This window comes from Balearica regulorum, chromosome 3, assembly GCF_011004875.1.
Source record: "Balearica regulorum gibbericeps isolate bBalReg1 chromosome 3, bBalReg1.pri, whole genome shotgun sequence".
In the NCBI taxonomy this organism is placed as follows: Eukaryota; Metazoa; Chordata; class Aves; order Gruiformes; family Gruidae; genus Balearica; species Balearica regulorum.
This window is the reverse complement of record NC_046186.1, coordinates 61,296,198-61,313,155: the sequence shown is the minus strand read 5'-3', so window position 1 is coordinate 61,313,155 and position 16,958 is coordinate 61,296,198.

Below are 16,958 nucleotides of genomic sequence, written 5' to 3'. Positions count from 1 at the left end.
TCCAAAGGCTACCACTTCTCAGTCTGAGTTTTCATGTGGAGGTTTTGTTTTCCAACTAAATTCCAAAGTCTGCTTGGGCAGCACAGACTGGCTAATGCCTTGACTCAGTCAGTGAAAAAAAATCTTCAGCAGATACATTTTCAGCAAGGTGTGATTTGTCTGCACATTTGAGATCAGTATGCACGAAATGGTTCTTGTACCATGCCATATCCTGTCTTTAAGTGCTGATTTTAAGGAATTGAGCAAAATAGTAAGTTTGAGGATCTGATCCTCTGCCTTTGCACGTACCTAAGTAGTCTTACTTAAGGTTTCATTCACCTATGTGAATAACAGGCTGCCTAGGCCACACCCAAATGGTTGATGAATATTTTATGACATATTGATGATTTCAGTTAGATATAATTAACATCTTAATAAAAAATCTTCAGAGAAAATCCAAAGCCTGAGCAGAAACAGATCTTTTTTGTTCTTATTTTAAAAGATGTAGAGGAGTCTTTTAGCAAAATTATTCGAATGTGCACAATGATTGACCAATACTTTTGCACAACATAAATTTCAGTAAAAACAGTGATTTCTGTGTGCTTGTTCATTTCTTATGTTTCCTCGTATGTGTGCCTTATGTGCCTATATTGTTTTGTCTTAAGCACTTAATAGGTGCTGGTCTTTAATAATTAAAGGTTCACTCAATAATTTACACATGCGAGACAGCAAAGGATTCAGTCAAGGTATTTAATACGTCCTTAGAATAGAACAGGTGAAGTTCAAGCAATTATAGTTTTAACATTTGGCACTCCTTCATGCAGAAATAATTCCAGCCCTTTCTCTTCCTCCCACTCTGCCCTTGTCTTACCTCTGTATGACACTGTGAGGGTTAAGTGGCTGTTGCAATACGGGGCCCATTCACAGCACTGCCCAAAGAAAACTTCCTGCTAAATGCTACATAACGAGCATATGTAAAATATAATAAACCTATCTGTGGGCGAAATGTTGGAAAATCTAATAATTCTGTTCAGTATAGCCTAATATTTTCACCCAGACTGTACTTGGGCATGTTTCACTCGGTATTAGGGTTAGCAACTGCTTCTAAATATTTGATGAAGAGACACTGAATGACTTTCTTGTAGCAAACTATTACTAACTGTTACTGATTTGCATTGTATGCAAGTTTACCTGCCATTAATTCTTTTTAGAAAGAGGAAAATATTCAATATTCTGTTAGAGTGTAATTGGATGAGCCCTAATTTATGACTTAGGAAAAAAAAGATCAGCCTACATTATAATGCACAAGACTAGATTACACTCAATTATGCTGATATAAATCCACTGTAATTCCATTAGTCAATGAAGTTTTTCCAGAGTAATGCCAAAGTGACTGAAATTCAAATGCTTCCCATAATTTCTATTGTCATCTTGAAGCAAAAGGCAAAGTCTCTTGGTCTTTTTCTTTCTTCTCAGTCAGTTCTTAAAAAGGGACTGAGGCAGTGGTATGCAAAAATGAATAGTACATCTCTACAGGGATTTTTAATATATGAAGGCAGATTTTTTTATCCCTATACAAGAATGTGTGTGCTGGTTTTGGCTGGGATAGGGTTAATTTTCTTCATAGTATTTAATATCAGGCTATGGTTTGGATTTGTGCTGAAAACAGTGTTGATAACCCAGGGATGTTTTCGTTACTGCTGAGCAGTGCTTACACAGAGCCAAGGCCTTTGCTGCTCCTCACACCACCCCACCAGCGAGGGGCTGGGGGTGCACAAGGAGTTGGGAGGGGACACAGCCGGGACAGCTGACCCCACCTGACCAAAGGGATATTCCATACCATATGACGTCATGCTCAGCATATAAAGCTGGGGGAAGAAGAAGGAAGGGGGGGACGTTGAGAGTGATGGTGTTTCTCTTCTCAAGTAACTGTTATGCATGATGGAGCCCTGCTTTCCTGGAGATGGCCGAACACCTGCCTGCCCATGGGAAGTAGGGAATGAATTCCTAGTTTTGGTTTGTTTGCGCATGTGGCTTTTGCTTTCCCTATTAAACTGTCTTTATCTCAACCCACCAGTTTTCTCTTTTACTCTTCTGATTCTCTCCTCCATCCCATGCGGGGGGGAGGGGAGCAAGTGGCTGCATGGGGCTGAGCTGCCGGCTGGAATTAAACCACAACAATGTGGAAAAACTGTATTTCTACATTTTTGACAGGGAACAGGCCAAAAGTGTGCTGCACATGTGCTTTTGCTCTGCAAGAGAGACCTGAGTGGAGCACTGCAGACATGCTCGTCAGGCTGAGGGTATTCCCAGTGGGCACAGAGTATGCTTTCAATTCCCTCTGCTGTTTCCTGTATGTAAATACGTATACTTGGCCTTTTTCCAGATGTAATTATGCAGTATCACTACTACTGCTTCCTACATGTACCTAGAGCTGACCAGGCACCAAAGGCAGATAATTCCAGGTCTTTTTCCAGGTACCCATCCATTAATTAGACGTTTGCCACATTTTTCTAAACCAGTTACTCAGAAGCTGTCCAATTATTTTTTCTAAATCAATTATAAGCAATTAAAAATAGGTGAGATTATGGCTGTGTTTCAATTATGATGAATAGTTCCTTTGGTATGACAGGAGATTTAGTCCTGAAAAACTGAAAAATACTCTTATACATAGAAATGCTATATTGCCTTTATTGTGAAGAGGTAAATGATAGTCTACTGCCTAAAGAGAAGAACTTGAAAAATGAGGAAATAGCTCCTAAGAATATTTTAAATTTAATTATCTTTTAAAAATGTATTTTATCAAAGTGTATCTGTTTGGAAGAACTTTTCCAATATCAAGCATGCTTCTGCAATCCATACCAGAAAGTGTATATGTGCCCATTTCAGAAATTTCAAGAACCTCTGCAATATATTAAGTATAGCTGGAGCAAAATGTAATGTCATGCTTGAGGCTACATGTTGAAGTCTTTCTCAGTTATACACTTTAAGGGGGGAAAAGGAGCCTTTAAAAAAGACTTTTACAGTATATCTGAATTACATAAAATGAATGCTCAGACTGGCTGCTTTCTTCATGGCAATCATGCGTTACTTTATCAGGCAGTTATATGAATTTTAACTGCTATTGTTCACTTGTTCACAGTTTCCTGAGGTGAGCTCATTTGGAGCTGATGTTAGAAGCAAAATCATGTCAGATTGCTTTGAAAAATCTGGTCAAAACTTTCTGAAGTGATTATTATCATGAAAACTTGAGGGCAGTCAGTTCAGTTCCTCTTCCGTTCTCTGTGTGCTGTGAAGGAGAGAAATCTTTTTGCCTTATAATCAAAACCATTGGGCCAGATGCTGTCACTGCACGATATCAAGCACAGAAGTAACATGCTTCAAATGGTGAGACTCTGCGTCAGTTCTTGAAACGGATGGATATCCACATTTGATATGGAAATAGGAGAATGATATCAGGTACCTGCATCTTCTTATGCTATTTGCATTAATGCTCACACAGCCTACCTCTTTCATGGAAAGAAGGTACATTTAGAAGTAAGAGAAAAGTCAATAGCAATAAGTAGGTGCTTCAGGTTGCTCATTTATTCAGGTTTTCTAGACTGATCTTTAAAACGTACTTCATCTTCACCTTGAGAGATCTGACATTTGTTAAGACTTCTTCCCTCCCGGCTGACTTACTTAAATTGGAAATAATTTCAATTTTGAGTACACTGATATTGAGGAAAATATGCTGAGGCATAAAATTCAAACTGAAAGTAGGAATTATACCAGCTCAGTTCCATTCATTTCTATCATCGGACCTAATTTCTGCAAGTTTGTTTGTTGTTTTGTTTGGGTTTTTTTTTTAATGACTCTTACTTGTTTTGGTTTCAGAATGGTAAAATGATAGGTTGTTGAGCTTCAAAGATAGGCAGCTGTGCCAGTACACAGAGCAGACGCTTTTAGATAGGAAAGTGTTGGCTAAGCAGTGATTAGGAAGATATTGATAATATGCAGAATCAGTTACTGGCGTCAGAATTCACTCCCTTTTGCTCAGCATGTTTTCTCTTTGTTACTAAATGTGATTCTTGCTAGAAAGCCTGGCTAGCTAGTCCACAGTATAAACTAACTCCATACTGGGTCAGTGGTCACTCTGCTTGCTGACACGGAACACAGCGTAATTTTCCCAAAGAAGCTGTTGTCACCGATACAGAATGGCATTCACCTGACATGTGCACCTTAGGAGTTCATGTTTCTATTCATGTTCTGAAATTAACAGTCCCTATCGCAGGCATGCAGAGGGAGAGCCTCAGGTTCAAACTCACGTGTAATAAGGTCTCTAAAATTCCTTTCCAGGCAGAAAACTGATAGAAAGCTCGGGGAATTTTAAGACTTCTGACCTTTTCTAAACATATAATTAGTGTTTCATTGCTGTATATTTAGGATCTCTTGCTATTTGAGCTTTTTTGGGTTTTGACTTTCAGTCTGAGAAACGTGAAAGTAGGACTACAAACAGTAAAAAAGTGGAAGGCACTATTTTTCTTTGTATTTGTGAAACGTTCAGGTTTTGGTTTCATTTTAGTTTTCTATCTAATTTGTGCTTTGCAAACAGGTAAGTGATCAATACTATAGCGTGTGCTTAAGCATGAAAGCTTCTTATTTAGGAAATAAAATGGTCCTAACTTGTTGCTGCCACAGACACTAAAGTCATTGGCAGCTTATCTATGAGAGCATAGAGAAAAAGAATCTTCATCATTTTCAATCAGAAGATAGCAGGGTTTTACGTTAATTTTAGTCATTGTGACCAAGTGAAACAGCTAGAGCATCACAGCAGTATTTCCTCTCTTCATGGCCTGAAATGTGAAATCAGGGCAAGTTTACAGCCACATCTGGCTGTGGCAATGTAAGAAGGGCATACGTTTCATACCAAAGTATAATGCCTTTGCTACAGGACGAGTTGCAATTATGGATCAGTTGCTCTGATAATCTGGTTGTACTAGTACTTTTCTACAGAGTTAGAGAGGGAATCAGGCGAGAAAAGAGATAAAAATGCACCCTCATGCCTTCTCCATCTTTTTTTCCTTCAACTCCTATTAAAATTTCACTGCAAAGCAAAGCAGACTGGAGGGTGTTGAAACTCCCCCCAAGGACTTTATTTTCCATACTAAATTGTACCACTCCTAATCTCTTCACAGCCTCCAAGACTCTAGTGATTGATAAGCCTTCACTGATATCAGTCAGTGGTGCTTAATGGGGCATACAGCTGACCAAGTGAGCTGTGAAGCTCTCCCTAAGAGGTTTCCAGCTGGGAAGAAATTCTTGTCAACCTCGAGCTACTATCTCAGTTCGCAGATTAATTTCATTTGGACTGCTGTCACACCACATTAGCTCTCTGAACATTTCTGATGGTAGTAAAATACGGATTTGTGCTGTAAAAATGACATAGTTAGATATGGGTTTTCTGTTATTCAGTGACTCAAGTATAATCATTGCATTAAAAAAAAATAATTCCCCCAAATTGCCGAATTGGTAGCCTTAAACCCCTAACTCAGGACCTTAAAGCTTAGGTCTTTCTGCCAGAGTCAGTGGGTGACCTGGCTTCCAGCAGCTGCTCTGATCTGAATCCAGCTGTGGCGATGGGAGAAGTGGAAGGGCCACTTATCCCTCACTTCACTTATCACTGTTCCTCTATGGGAAATTATTGCCCGTCAGACTTGGTGGCTGAACTGCTTGTTTTCTGCTTGTTGTGTAAACTCCTTGTTATGTAAACTGCACCTTAATTTGCTTCAATCAAAATAAGCTAATTTAAACATTTTACAAAGTAAGCTTTACTAACCTAGCTCTGCTTGGTGCAGTTCTGTCATGAACCTCAGGTCGGAGGAGACCACAATTCCTAACCCAAGAGTGGTCAGGATCAGCCAGGTGTGGTACCAAGGGGTAATAGACAAACTCTTCCCTTGGCTGTGATAGAGTATACATCTGTCTGCATCCGTGACTGATTATTGATGGGAGAGAGCATTTTGTGCTCATGCTGCTAGCAGGCTCTGAGAAAAAGAAGCAAAGCAAAAACTTTCTACAATGTCACTGCAATCAGCAGAAACCACACATACAGCAACTTGGCTGAGGAAGAAGATGCTGGTTTTGACAGCATCTATTTCTGCACTTTAACAGGACTCTATTACTTAAGAACAGGTTTTTTGCTCTGTTTGACTTTCCATGCTATGCTCACGAGGGCACAGTAGAGGGGGAGAATCACCTCCCTCAACCTGCTGGTCACACTTCTTTTGATGTGGCCCAGGATATGGTTGGCAGCCCAGGATATGGTTGGCATTTCTACTAGTGAAATAATTTTTGTTCCAGTCCAAAAGCACTGATGCAAAGAGGCAATTGGAAAGATGTATGGCAACTGGCATTTCCCTCACTGAGACCTTTATTGAAATGTCTGTTGGTTTCTTCCTTCAGCCCACAGTGCCAAGGAAGGTCTGTTCCAGGGTAGAGCCCATCTCAGTGTCATGTAATAGTCTGCAGGAAATATTGAAATTTTATCGTTGCTACCACCATTTAAAAACTAGGGTCTTTTTCTCAGTTTCTTACAATGCCATGTCCCTGGTCTTAGGCCTGTAGTCATGCTTTACTATCTTCCTTCTAATTTTACTTCATTCCTTTTCAAATATCTTCTTCAAGAGACTTTACATTAGAAGTTCTAAAACTCAAAATACACTATCCAAACAAGATCTTTGCTCTGCAACAAATACTGCTGGGAAGTTCAAAGCTTCAGCTTACACTAAAGGCAATTCTTCACACATCTATTTTTGTCTCCAAACTCATCAGATGGAATAATTTGTGAGAATTTGCATGAGGCTCCCAATTGCTTGTTCTTCTTCTCAGCTCCACCTCTAACTCTGCTTATTTTTCCATGGTTACTCCAGGTTTGCACATCAGGCTCAAAGTGAAGTCAGTAGGAGCTAGCATGCAATATATAATGCCAAACATGCTGAAAAATCAGATCCCAGGTTTACAGTGTGGCCATTCAGGGTTATTAAATACTCTTGACTAAAATCACTGGCCTACGTCCATAAGAGGAAGGCCCAAGAAGATATCCAGAGCCGTAGTATCCAGCCAGTATGTATAGCTAGATCTTCTACTTTTTGTTATGTTTATGCAGAGAACCACTTACATCTTGCCAGCTCTGAGTTGCTTGAATCCTCCTCCACAGGTTAGCTGGCTTCACAAAACAGGCTCAACTCTGATCCAAAATATCTAAAAAAAAGAGAGAGAGAGAGTTTTGGATAATGAGGCTGAGCATCAGGGAAACAGAAAAATTAGGTTGCAGTCCCTGCTCTGGTGAAGAGGTACTTATATAACATGAGCTTCATAGGGAAAGACTGACAGCCTCAATTAATCATGGACAGTATACCAATACCATGTCTGCTGATAACAAACATGCTGCAATGTGCTGTGATGCCGAACTGTCAGCAACGCTGCTTGGATGCTCTGCGCTGGGGGCCCAGTGTAGTGCTGCTCTGCTCAAACCCACTGGGGTCCTGACTTCAGCCCTCTGTTTTTCCAGATGTAGTCAATACTAGAAAGCAAGGGGAGTGTCGCTGCACGGTCGGAGCACAGGACTCTCCTCTCCTGAATCCACAGTGTCGGGAGCTCAGGAAGGCTCTCTGCTTGGTTTGAAAATCCCACACTTTTGAGAGGAGGAGGAGAGCAGTTTCCTAGGAAAAAATCCACAGGGACAGGTCCCAGCTCCATGGCAAGAAAGGAGTAGTGGTAGAGCAGCGGGGCAGTGAGGAGAAACAAAACACCCCCCTGAAAACCCATCTCAAAAAAACCTACCTGCTGGTGTTATGACATGATATATTTGTTTTCAATTTCAGTACTGTCATATACAATTAGGATTGATCCAAATAAAATCTAGTCATGCAGAAGAAGGATTTGAATCTATTTTTTATAATGTAGGTAAAAGCTATTACCTACAGACTACAGAGCACAAGAAGAATGGCACTGACTCCATCACCCCAGTGCGCTCTCATTTAATCCCAGAGGCATGTCCTTAGCTGTGAATCTTGGGGGGGGGGGGGAACGGAGGCCTCCCACTCTTGCAAAAACAGTGCTGACTCTACCCCTTTTGACAATATTTTTCCTTGGCTAGCTAATGATGTTCTTTGCTCTGTTTGCTGTGCCACTAAATGGCAGGGTATTTAAAAAGTAGATGTTACAAATTACATCCTAAATCTTCCTAGGAAACTAATTCCCATGTCCTGGTTCTCAATTTTGAACATAACTACTCCCTCCTACCTTGCATGGATGTTGAAGAAATGCATTGAGGTCTAAGAAGCACTCAGATACCTTAGTGGGGGGAAATGCAGAAAAGCCTATAGAGATATTAGTAATTTTAACTTCAGAAGAGGTTATAGAGTGTGGTAAATTACATTTGGTGAGCTACATGCTAAACCCAAGGAGAAAGCAAAATATTAAATAGCTGCTAGCTGCATGAGAACCTTGTGCTGAATGGGAGGGAGGTTAAAAAAAACAGTATAACATAAAAGTGAACCATAATTTATAGGCATACAGTGAAATAATTAAGGTTGTACAAGCTGCTCCTAAATGTCAAATGCTTGCTTTTTTAAGTTCTAAATTTTGTTTTGGTGTATACATATATAGTGTTTTTCTTTGAAAAGAAAGTTGTGTATTTCCCCTAGAGAGCTCCTCCTCACCTAGTCCTAAGATAACTTTGTTATGTAAATATGAAGGGTGTGCTGTTGAAGGAATGGGCTGATTTCTCTTACTTTCTCTTTGTGTGCCGCCTTTCTCCAGGGCATCCCTGCACAGACAGGTCCCTGCTGGAGCTCTGTGGTTGACGCTATGCTCACCCGGATCACCAGGCTCCTGTGTTCCCTGCTCCTAATACCAGTCCACACTATCTTGGACGTGCACCCTGCAACCTGGGGACACCCACAAATTCCTGTGGGGTGGCTTCTCCATTGCGCCCCACGCAGGAGCGTGCAGAGCCCAGCTGTGTCTGGAGGCTGCATGACATTCTCCTCTCTGCATGTTTGCAGCCAGCAGCTGGTTGGGGCAGGTCAGAGCAGCTTCTGCCAGGTGGAGGTGTTGCTCATTTACCCACAGACACGGAGCAGGTGGGAATGTGTCACACACATATGTGTCTGCTCACCTGCATCCTGCCTACCTACCTTAGAGCTTAGATGGATGTCCAGCTGTCTCAAGCACACACAGTCAAGTCCCAATTCGCCCTCCATTCCTGCTGAAGGCACTACATATATGACAGGGGTTTAAGTATTTTTATATACATATGTATAGGTATATACTTATCTCTTCCCAAACTGCTACTGCTTGCTCACCTTCTTTTTCTCTTTTGTCAACATATTATATTGTTTTTTTCAGTATGGCATTTGTCTGAACTCAGATTTGACCTCAGCTTGCATGCCTCACAGCAAGCAAGTAGGTGTTTTCTGATAACTTGCTCTCTTCTTGCTCCCTGAAGGACCCTCACTTTTGTTGTTCATCCCTCTGACCCACACCTGGCAGTCTCAGAGCAGGAACCGGTGGGTACAGTGTAAGCCATGCAAAACTCACTGACTTCCTTCTGCCTGGGCAGACTTTATAATGCAGAGCAAGCATGGGTCTCGGCTTCTTTCCATAGTTACATTATCTACCCAAATTCTTTTGCATTGAAAGCTTTACCATTTCACATCAGCATAGCCAGGCTTTGGCCTTTGTCAACTTTAATTAACATTTTGAAGAGCTCAACGTGGTTCCCTTTTGAGGTTGTCATGCTGAAGTAGGAGGACTGAAGAGATGACTCCTGCTGCAACAGGTAGCTTTAGGAAGAGTGCTGGCTTACTGCCCTGGGAAACCAATGGAAAAGAAAAGCTCTTTTAGAGCAAAAGAGGAAGAGAGGACAAATAATTTTCTCTGTCCTTCCTCCATGCACACTGACCTTCTGTTTGCCACTGAAAGGCAGAAGCTTGGAAGCATGTAATTAACTTGTCTTTCTATGAATTTAATTTTCAAGCTGTGACAGCAAACAGAAAAAGGGTGATAATCTGGTATCTGTAGCAGATACTTCAAAGTGGCTCCTCCTTTGCTTGAAACACACTGGAACAAAGCTTCCAGAAGCAACATCAAGATAGGAAGTCCGTGCACTGTAATCAGTGTGCTGACAGAGAACCCCTCCTGCTCTAGAGGAATTAATAAAAAAGCATCACTTAAACTGGCCAAAAAAATTGGAGAATCAAAAGAGTATTGTAGTTTGTAAAGCGTCCCACACTGGCTTTAAGATGTTTTGTATCACTGAGCCCAGACCTGTGTTTTATATCAAGCCTTTCAAACCATCTATATCTGGATTGCCTGCAGATCCTGAAGCAGTAGCCAGAGCATGATGGCCATGCGGTTCCTGTATTTGGCAAAAGTAGCTCAGCTTCCTCGTGTGGTAAAGTCCACAGCTTGTAGAAATGTCTAGTTTACCAAGCTCACTGTTTCCTATGGCCTCAGGTGGAACTGAAAAGAATGGGGAGCTCAGTTTTGGATTTGTAGAAGATACAGAGAAATTATGCTTAAAAATTGAAAGAAAAGTGATAATGAAACATGTACAGTTCCAACCCTCTCTTAATAAACCAGCCTTACACTTTTTATGTAGCACAACATGATGTTATGACATGATTAGCTGGCTTTTTAGCACCTAACATACTGTGTTCAGAGCACGGAGGTGGGGAGCTCTTTTTCATACCTTACCCAATATGCCATTTACTCTGTCGGTTCTGAAAGCTGAGAAGGCCAGAGCAGCAATGACTTTAACGACATCAGTGTATAGAAATCAGAGAAAAATAAAGACTTCAACTTTATCGTATCTAAAAGAATCTCATGGCATTAAAAAGCTAGATTAACCACGGGAGGTATGAGTAGATAGATAGGTATATGTATAATTTTAATTTAAAACTTCAGTAACTTTCTGAAATAATGCCTTTTCTTCTTGGTACCACTCAATTCTTCTAATTTCAGAAGTTTCCTCTTGCTGCCTTTATTTAGTCTTTCAAGGCTAAATAAACAGGAGGCAAATATTTTTGGTTGTGAGACGGAGCCAAAATTATTTGTCTTTTCTTTCACAATAGTGGCAAGTAGCATCCTAAAGATCAACTCAGTTAAAGGAAGCTTTCAGTTTGATTTTTAACATAAAAAAGTACTCCAGAAGAACCTATAGGTAGGGGGTAATGTTTTTCCTCCCAGTTTCTTCATGAATTAGCAGAGAGTTAATAAAGCTTTAAACAGGCATATCTAATGATCTTTAACAACAGGTGGTAAAACTCACTTACCCAGTTTACCCGATACTAGCTGTAAATGAGGGTCCCTCAGGAGAACCAGCCACAGAATGGCTCACTTCTTTTAATAATACCAACCGCCGTTTCTATGGAAACAGCACATCATGTTTGCTGCTTGCAAGACATGTGTTTAGCCCCTTTTAAAATAAACTGTGCTCTCTTTGCATTGTTTTTAAGACTGAAAGAAACACTCTGCTTCCAACACACCTAATTATTAATCCGCTCTTTCCCTTCTAAATAAAAATAAAGTGTTGGATGTATAGCCTGTAATTGCAAATTATTGTGAGAAGTAATGGCATTGTTGTAGGTTACAATTTCTAAGAACAATGGATATCTCACTGCTTTATGGTAGGGCATTGGAAATTTTGGGATTGTGGCTAAAAACGAATGCTATCATGTTAAAAATGGTAACTGTTTGGCTTCACTAAGCATGTATTCTCCTGCATGTTTTCCCTTAGGTCGGCATTTGGTGATTTGCATTACCGCACTTTGAAAGTGCTTACTCTTCATATTGCTAGATACTTAAAGATGCTAAAAGGCCATCTGTTAAATACCTAGTGTGTCACATATGCACGCACGTACTCACCTGTGCTCTTAGTGGGCCATCCATTTTTCAGCCTAAGTCACCACTGAAATTAATGGGCTTTTCTCCCAAATTGCTGAGAAGAAACAGCACTGGGTAATTATATTGCAAATAAAATAAGACATTAAAAGCTGCAACTTGTCTATGTCATTAATGGGTGTTTAGATCATACTGAAACAATTTTATAATCTGATGAGTTTACCATGGAAGCTGTTTTTATAGCTTCCCATATCTTGAGCAGTGAAAATAGAACGGTCTGTTTCAAGCTGTGATGGAATGAAGATTTACAGAGCTTGGACAGTCAAAAGGATGGCATTATAGGGTTGTCAGAGTAACAGGCCTTGGGAATCTGCACTGTTTACGTTTAAAGGGAGAAGTCAGCTGGAGGTAGACATCTGAGGCATGTTGGATTGATTTGCAGCTTGAAAGCAGATTGTGTTTGGGGAGAGAAGAATGGAATTCTGGCTCGCATCTGTCTTTCAGATAATATAGCAAAAGAACGTTTTCTTGAAAAAATATTAATGCAGCCCCATTTCAGCAGCAGCACTTTCAAACACCTGGTGAAACACAGCCCCACTTGTGCAGTAGGTGCTTAAGAGATAAAGTTGATGTCATGACTGAAAGAAAGCAAAGCAAACCTGTCTAATCCACTTAAAATTTCAGAAATAAAACAGAAGAGTTTTTCAAAGTTTAAAGTAAGATACATCAAGCATATTTCATACACCACTTCATATGGTGTTTGAACACCACTTTTTGAAGTATGGAAGAGATTTGATCCTACATTTTTCACTCAGCAAACTACCCTCATCGACTGGGGCTTTCTTCAATGCTCATGAGCCAAGTATAAAAGAATAATTTGCATATTGAACTTAAAAACCAGCATTGTAGTGAATATAGGCTGGGACGAGAGAAAAAAAAAATCTCAGATGCTGCAGAGCATTGCCAAATTGAAAGGAAGGATTTATTAAATCTATAAATTAACTCTCTTGATTCACAATACAAACATGGCTGATGATAGAAAACTCAATGTATCTGTCTTTCTCTTGTGGAAAAATAGAACTTTTACAGTGTTAGGAAGCTTTTGATACTTCTGTTTCTCTAGTACTTCTCAGAGTTATTCTCAGTAATTCATTACTGCAATGGAATTCCTTGCCTGTTAGTTAAATAATACTGCTCCTTAGCCAATTTGTGAAGATCTGCAATTTCCTGTCTGCTCCTATTGTGCTAAATTGTACTTTGTCTCTTATTACTGTAGCGTTTTCAATTCTCTATTGATCAATATGATGCACTGTCATTTAAAAGAGAATATTTTCGCTGGAGTTGAAAAGGTTTTGTACAAGACACACAGTAATTTTCTCTCAAGGTGAGTCGTCTTTCCCTCTGCCTTGTTCTACACTATTTCTCTGGGTCTTCCTGTTACAAAGACAGTTTTGAATATGAGCTTTTAAAGACACACAAGGTGTGTCTCTATTACAGGCGAAACTGTTGATTAAATGGATGGAGATATCACAAACTTTATTTGGTCAATTCTTCATAGCTACTTTAACCCTCAAGTCCACATAATCCAAGCTATTTCTAGAAGCAATGCCCCCCATGCCTGCCCCTGCACCTCGGGTATCCCTGCTGTCCCGCACTGCAGCGGCTCCTCACGCACCCCTCTGACATAACAGGCATTGGCAGACTATGTATGATCTTTTCTAGCACAGCTGTAGCAGTCTAAATACTGTATCCAAACCAGTGTTTAGGGAGCCGACAGTTTCTCTGCTGGTTCCCAAGCTGTCGGAGAGCACTCTCCTTCCCGCGCTTTCCTATATCACAGAATCATAGAATGGTTTGGTCCTCTCAACATCTGTTTGAAACAACAGGACTGGATGCAAAAGGAGAAAGTACAGATTAAAAAAAATGCTTTTCTCTCATCAGCAATAGCCAGAGTAAAATACTTGACTGTTTTTCCAGCCGTTGAAAAATGTAAGCCTCTGAATGAATTTTTTTCAATCAACAGAAGAAGAAATATGGTTTTGCAAATGCCATGGAGAATTATTCTAGGCTGTAATTGCTAAATCAAGTTTCACAAAGTCATTGCTTTTAAGGCCAGGAGATACTATGATTATGTCGATCTCCTATTTAAGGTAAACTAGGAAGATGCATCCAGTAAATACAAGTTCCTGCTGAAACTCATCAGGTCTGTCTATTTGACTTCAATTTTTCTTACATGATAACATCAATATTACTTGTTCACTCTCAAGTACCAATTACAGCAGTGCAAGGACTTCTTTTCATATTTAAAATTCTCTTTATTTTCTTAAATCTCTACAATTTGTAAGATATAATATGACAATGTTTGGAATTGTATTTTTTGTGCTAGCTTTGCACCAGTAATTGTAATAATAGCTGTTTGTTGCATCCATAGGCTGTGGCACAGCTGAGAAACTGTAATGAGAGTTTAGAAACCAGACCCCCCAGTGATCAAATGTGTTCCCATACATAGTTCAGCAAGGAAAAGGAGGACATTTCTGCACCCACATTCATGAAATAAGAAGATGAGGAAAAAGAGTCTTTTATTACTTGCAGCATTAAAAGCTGATAAACGTTCTTCTATTCGGTGACCATCAGATAAACAACATTCAAGCACAACAGTATGACCTGGTTAAAATTAACTGTTTCAAATACAGTCTGGTGATTTCAGCCACAAGTTTTCTCCCAGTTCTAGAATCTTTCAGATTATGATTATTTTTCACAATCTTGAAGACCCTTCAACATAGCTCTTGTAACATAGGTGGTCCATTCAGTCCTCATTTGGTTATTCAGACTGGCCTACATAAAACTGTTTCACAGTCCCAAGTAGGCTTCTGCTATCTCAGGCAACTTAATAATAAATAGAAGTCCCAGTCCCTGAACCTCTCCTGAACCATCAGACTCAGCTCAGCAGCAACTCTCAAAGATAAATGTCAAGGTCATGCTGTGAGCAAGCTGTGAACTTGATGAAGAGAAGACCCACACAAAAGTCATGACAGCCACCGCTCTTCCTGTGTCCAGCAAATGCATTCAAGCAACTAGATCTGAAATTCTGTTCTTTGGTTGTGCTCCTTTTTTCACTAATCAAAGCCTTCCAGTGCAAGTTTTGTGGCACTACTTAGTATTTAGCCTAGGTAGGGACAGGTAGTGACCGAGCAAGCACAAGGATTCAAAGAGGGAGAAAACGGAAAGTACAGTACAGAAACCTTTCAAGAAGGTAATGAATTAATGAATTGTGATAGTTATCAATGATAGTACAGAAGCATAAAAACATCAGATAAAATAAAACTGACTTGAATGCCCCCATTCTCCAGACAAAACCATAATGATTCTCTTTGTTCTTCCTTGGTTGGAAGAGTAGAGCTTGACCCATACCTAAAATCAAAATCATGCTTGTTCTTATCCCTTTTCCTAGAGTCCCATGCACAGATTCAGCTGAGATAAAAGGGAGAAGTGTGAAAATGCCAGTTGAAAGGCTTTTCCCTTGAAGTTTGTTGTGCCAATCCATAGGACTCACAGTTTGGATAATATACTGTAGTCCCAGAGACACACCAGTTAAACCTAAACTAGCCAGATAATAAGTTGACCTTTGACAAGTTTAATCTTATGGGCATTTTCTTTCTTTTTTTTTTTTCTTTAAAAATCTACATTTTATTAGAAACCTATAAACGATTTTATGGATTTTATAAAATACAGAGAAATGTCTTATGTTAGTGCATTACACTCATTCATTTCTTAATTTTTTTTTCCAGATTAGTGTTTTCCATAAATCTGTACATTTTTGTCTGTGAAATAGTACTGAAAAAGTGAGAGGTAATTCAGTATTTCTTTGCTGACCACTATGAATCCCAGGCAAACTGGGGCATATGTGTGTGTGTACATACTAAATCTTCTTATCGCAGGCTCTGACACCTTCAGCTTCCATCATCTGCATTCCAGCTTCCAGGGTAGGCAGAACAGAAACCAAGAATGATTCCAAAACATAATTGTAAGTATGTGTGCAGGGAGATTTAATTTTTTATATATAGAAATGCAACAACTGACATTTTAACTGTGAATCAAAGTCTGGATCTAAATTCACAGGTAAAATTTGTAGAAAATGTGATTTTGCTATTTATTCAAACAGACACTCATCATAGTTGTTCTCCGATTTGTCTAGTTTATCTCTTCCAAATCTCTGGTTTCATGTTGGTGTGATTTTAAAATCTATGCTGTTTTTCTACTAACCTGTGCAAACACCTGTAAAAGTACAATGTCTCTAGAATGCCACTTCTGGCTGAATAGCTTCTTAATGGGAAACCGAAGCAAACCATTCAGGTTTTCCTTTAAGCCATGTCACCAATGTTAGCAACCAGATCCCTCTTGCTTCCCTAATTATTATTCTTTACCATTGTTTGTCAGCATAATTGCATCAATCTTCACTTCTTGGCTTATTTAAAAAGAATAAGGGAAAATAAGAAGGAATTTTTATTGTCACCTACGTATCACCAACTTGCCAGAGACTAGAATTTGCAGTAAGGGATTGAGACTATGCTTGTTTCATGATTGCTGGGATAAAATTGCCAGGATCTCTGCTTGTAAGGACAGGGTGGCAATTAGTACACTCATATACTTTTACCAGGGACTGGTAAAGCCCAGAGATAAGCAGGGACCTGGCTACACAGCTCTGAGGTGCAGACAATATTGCTCTGCAGAGTTGGCTCTGCTGCTCCTTCTGCCATCCTGAAAGAACAGCAGGAAACGCTGCTTTTCCAGGGAGGATTTCAAACTTGTAGCTTTCTCTAAATGCATAATTTTGAAACGTTAGATTTATTTCAGAGTAGATTTCCTGTGGGAATACAAAGCTGGAACAGAACTCCTGATTCATTGAGGCCAGTCCTCTGCTTTGTCTGCAGCCTCAGGCAATCACATCACAAACTCTTTTAATAACTGTTTAAGTGCCACCTTAAAGCTAGATGCACTTAAATATTTTGTGCATTAGGACACTCTCCCAAAAGGGTTCTTGGGCTAAAACCTTGTAATTTCTTAGTCTAACAAATTAAGTAAAAGCATTT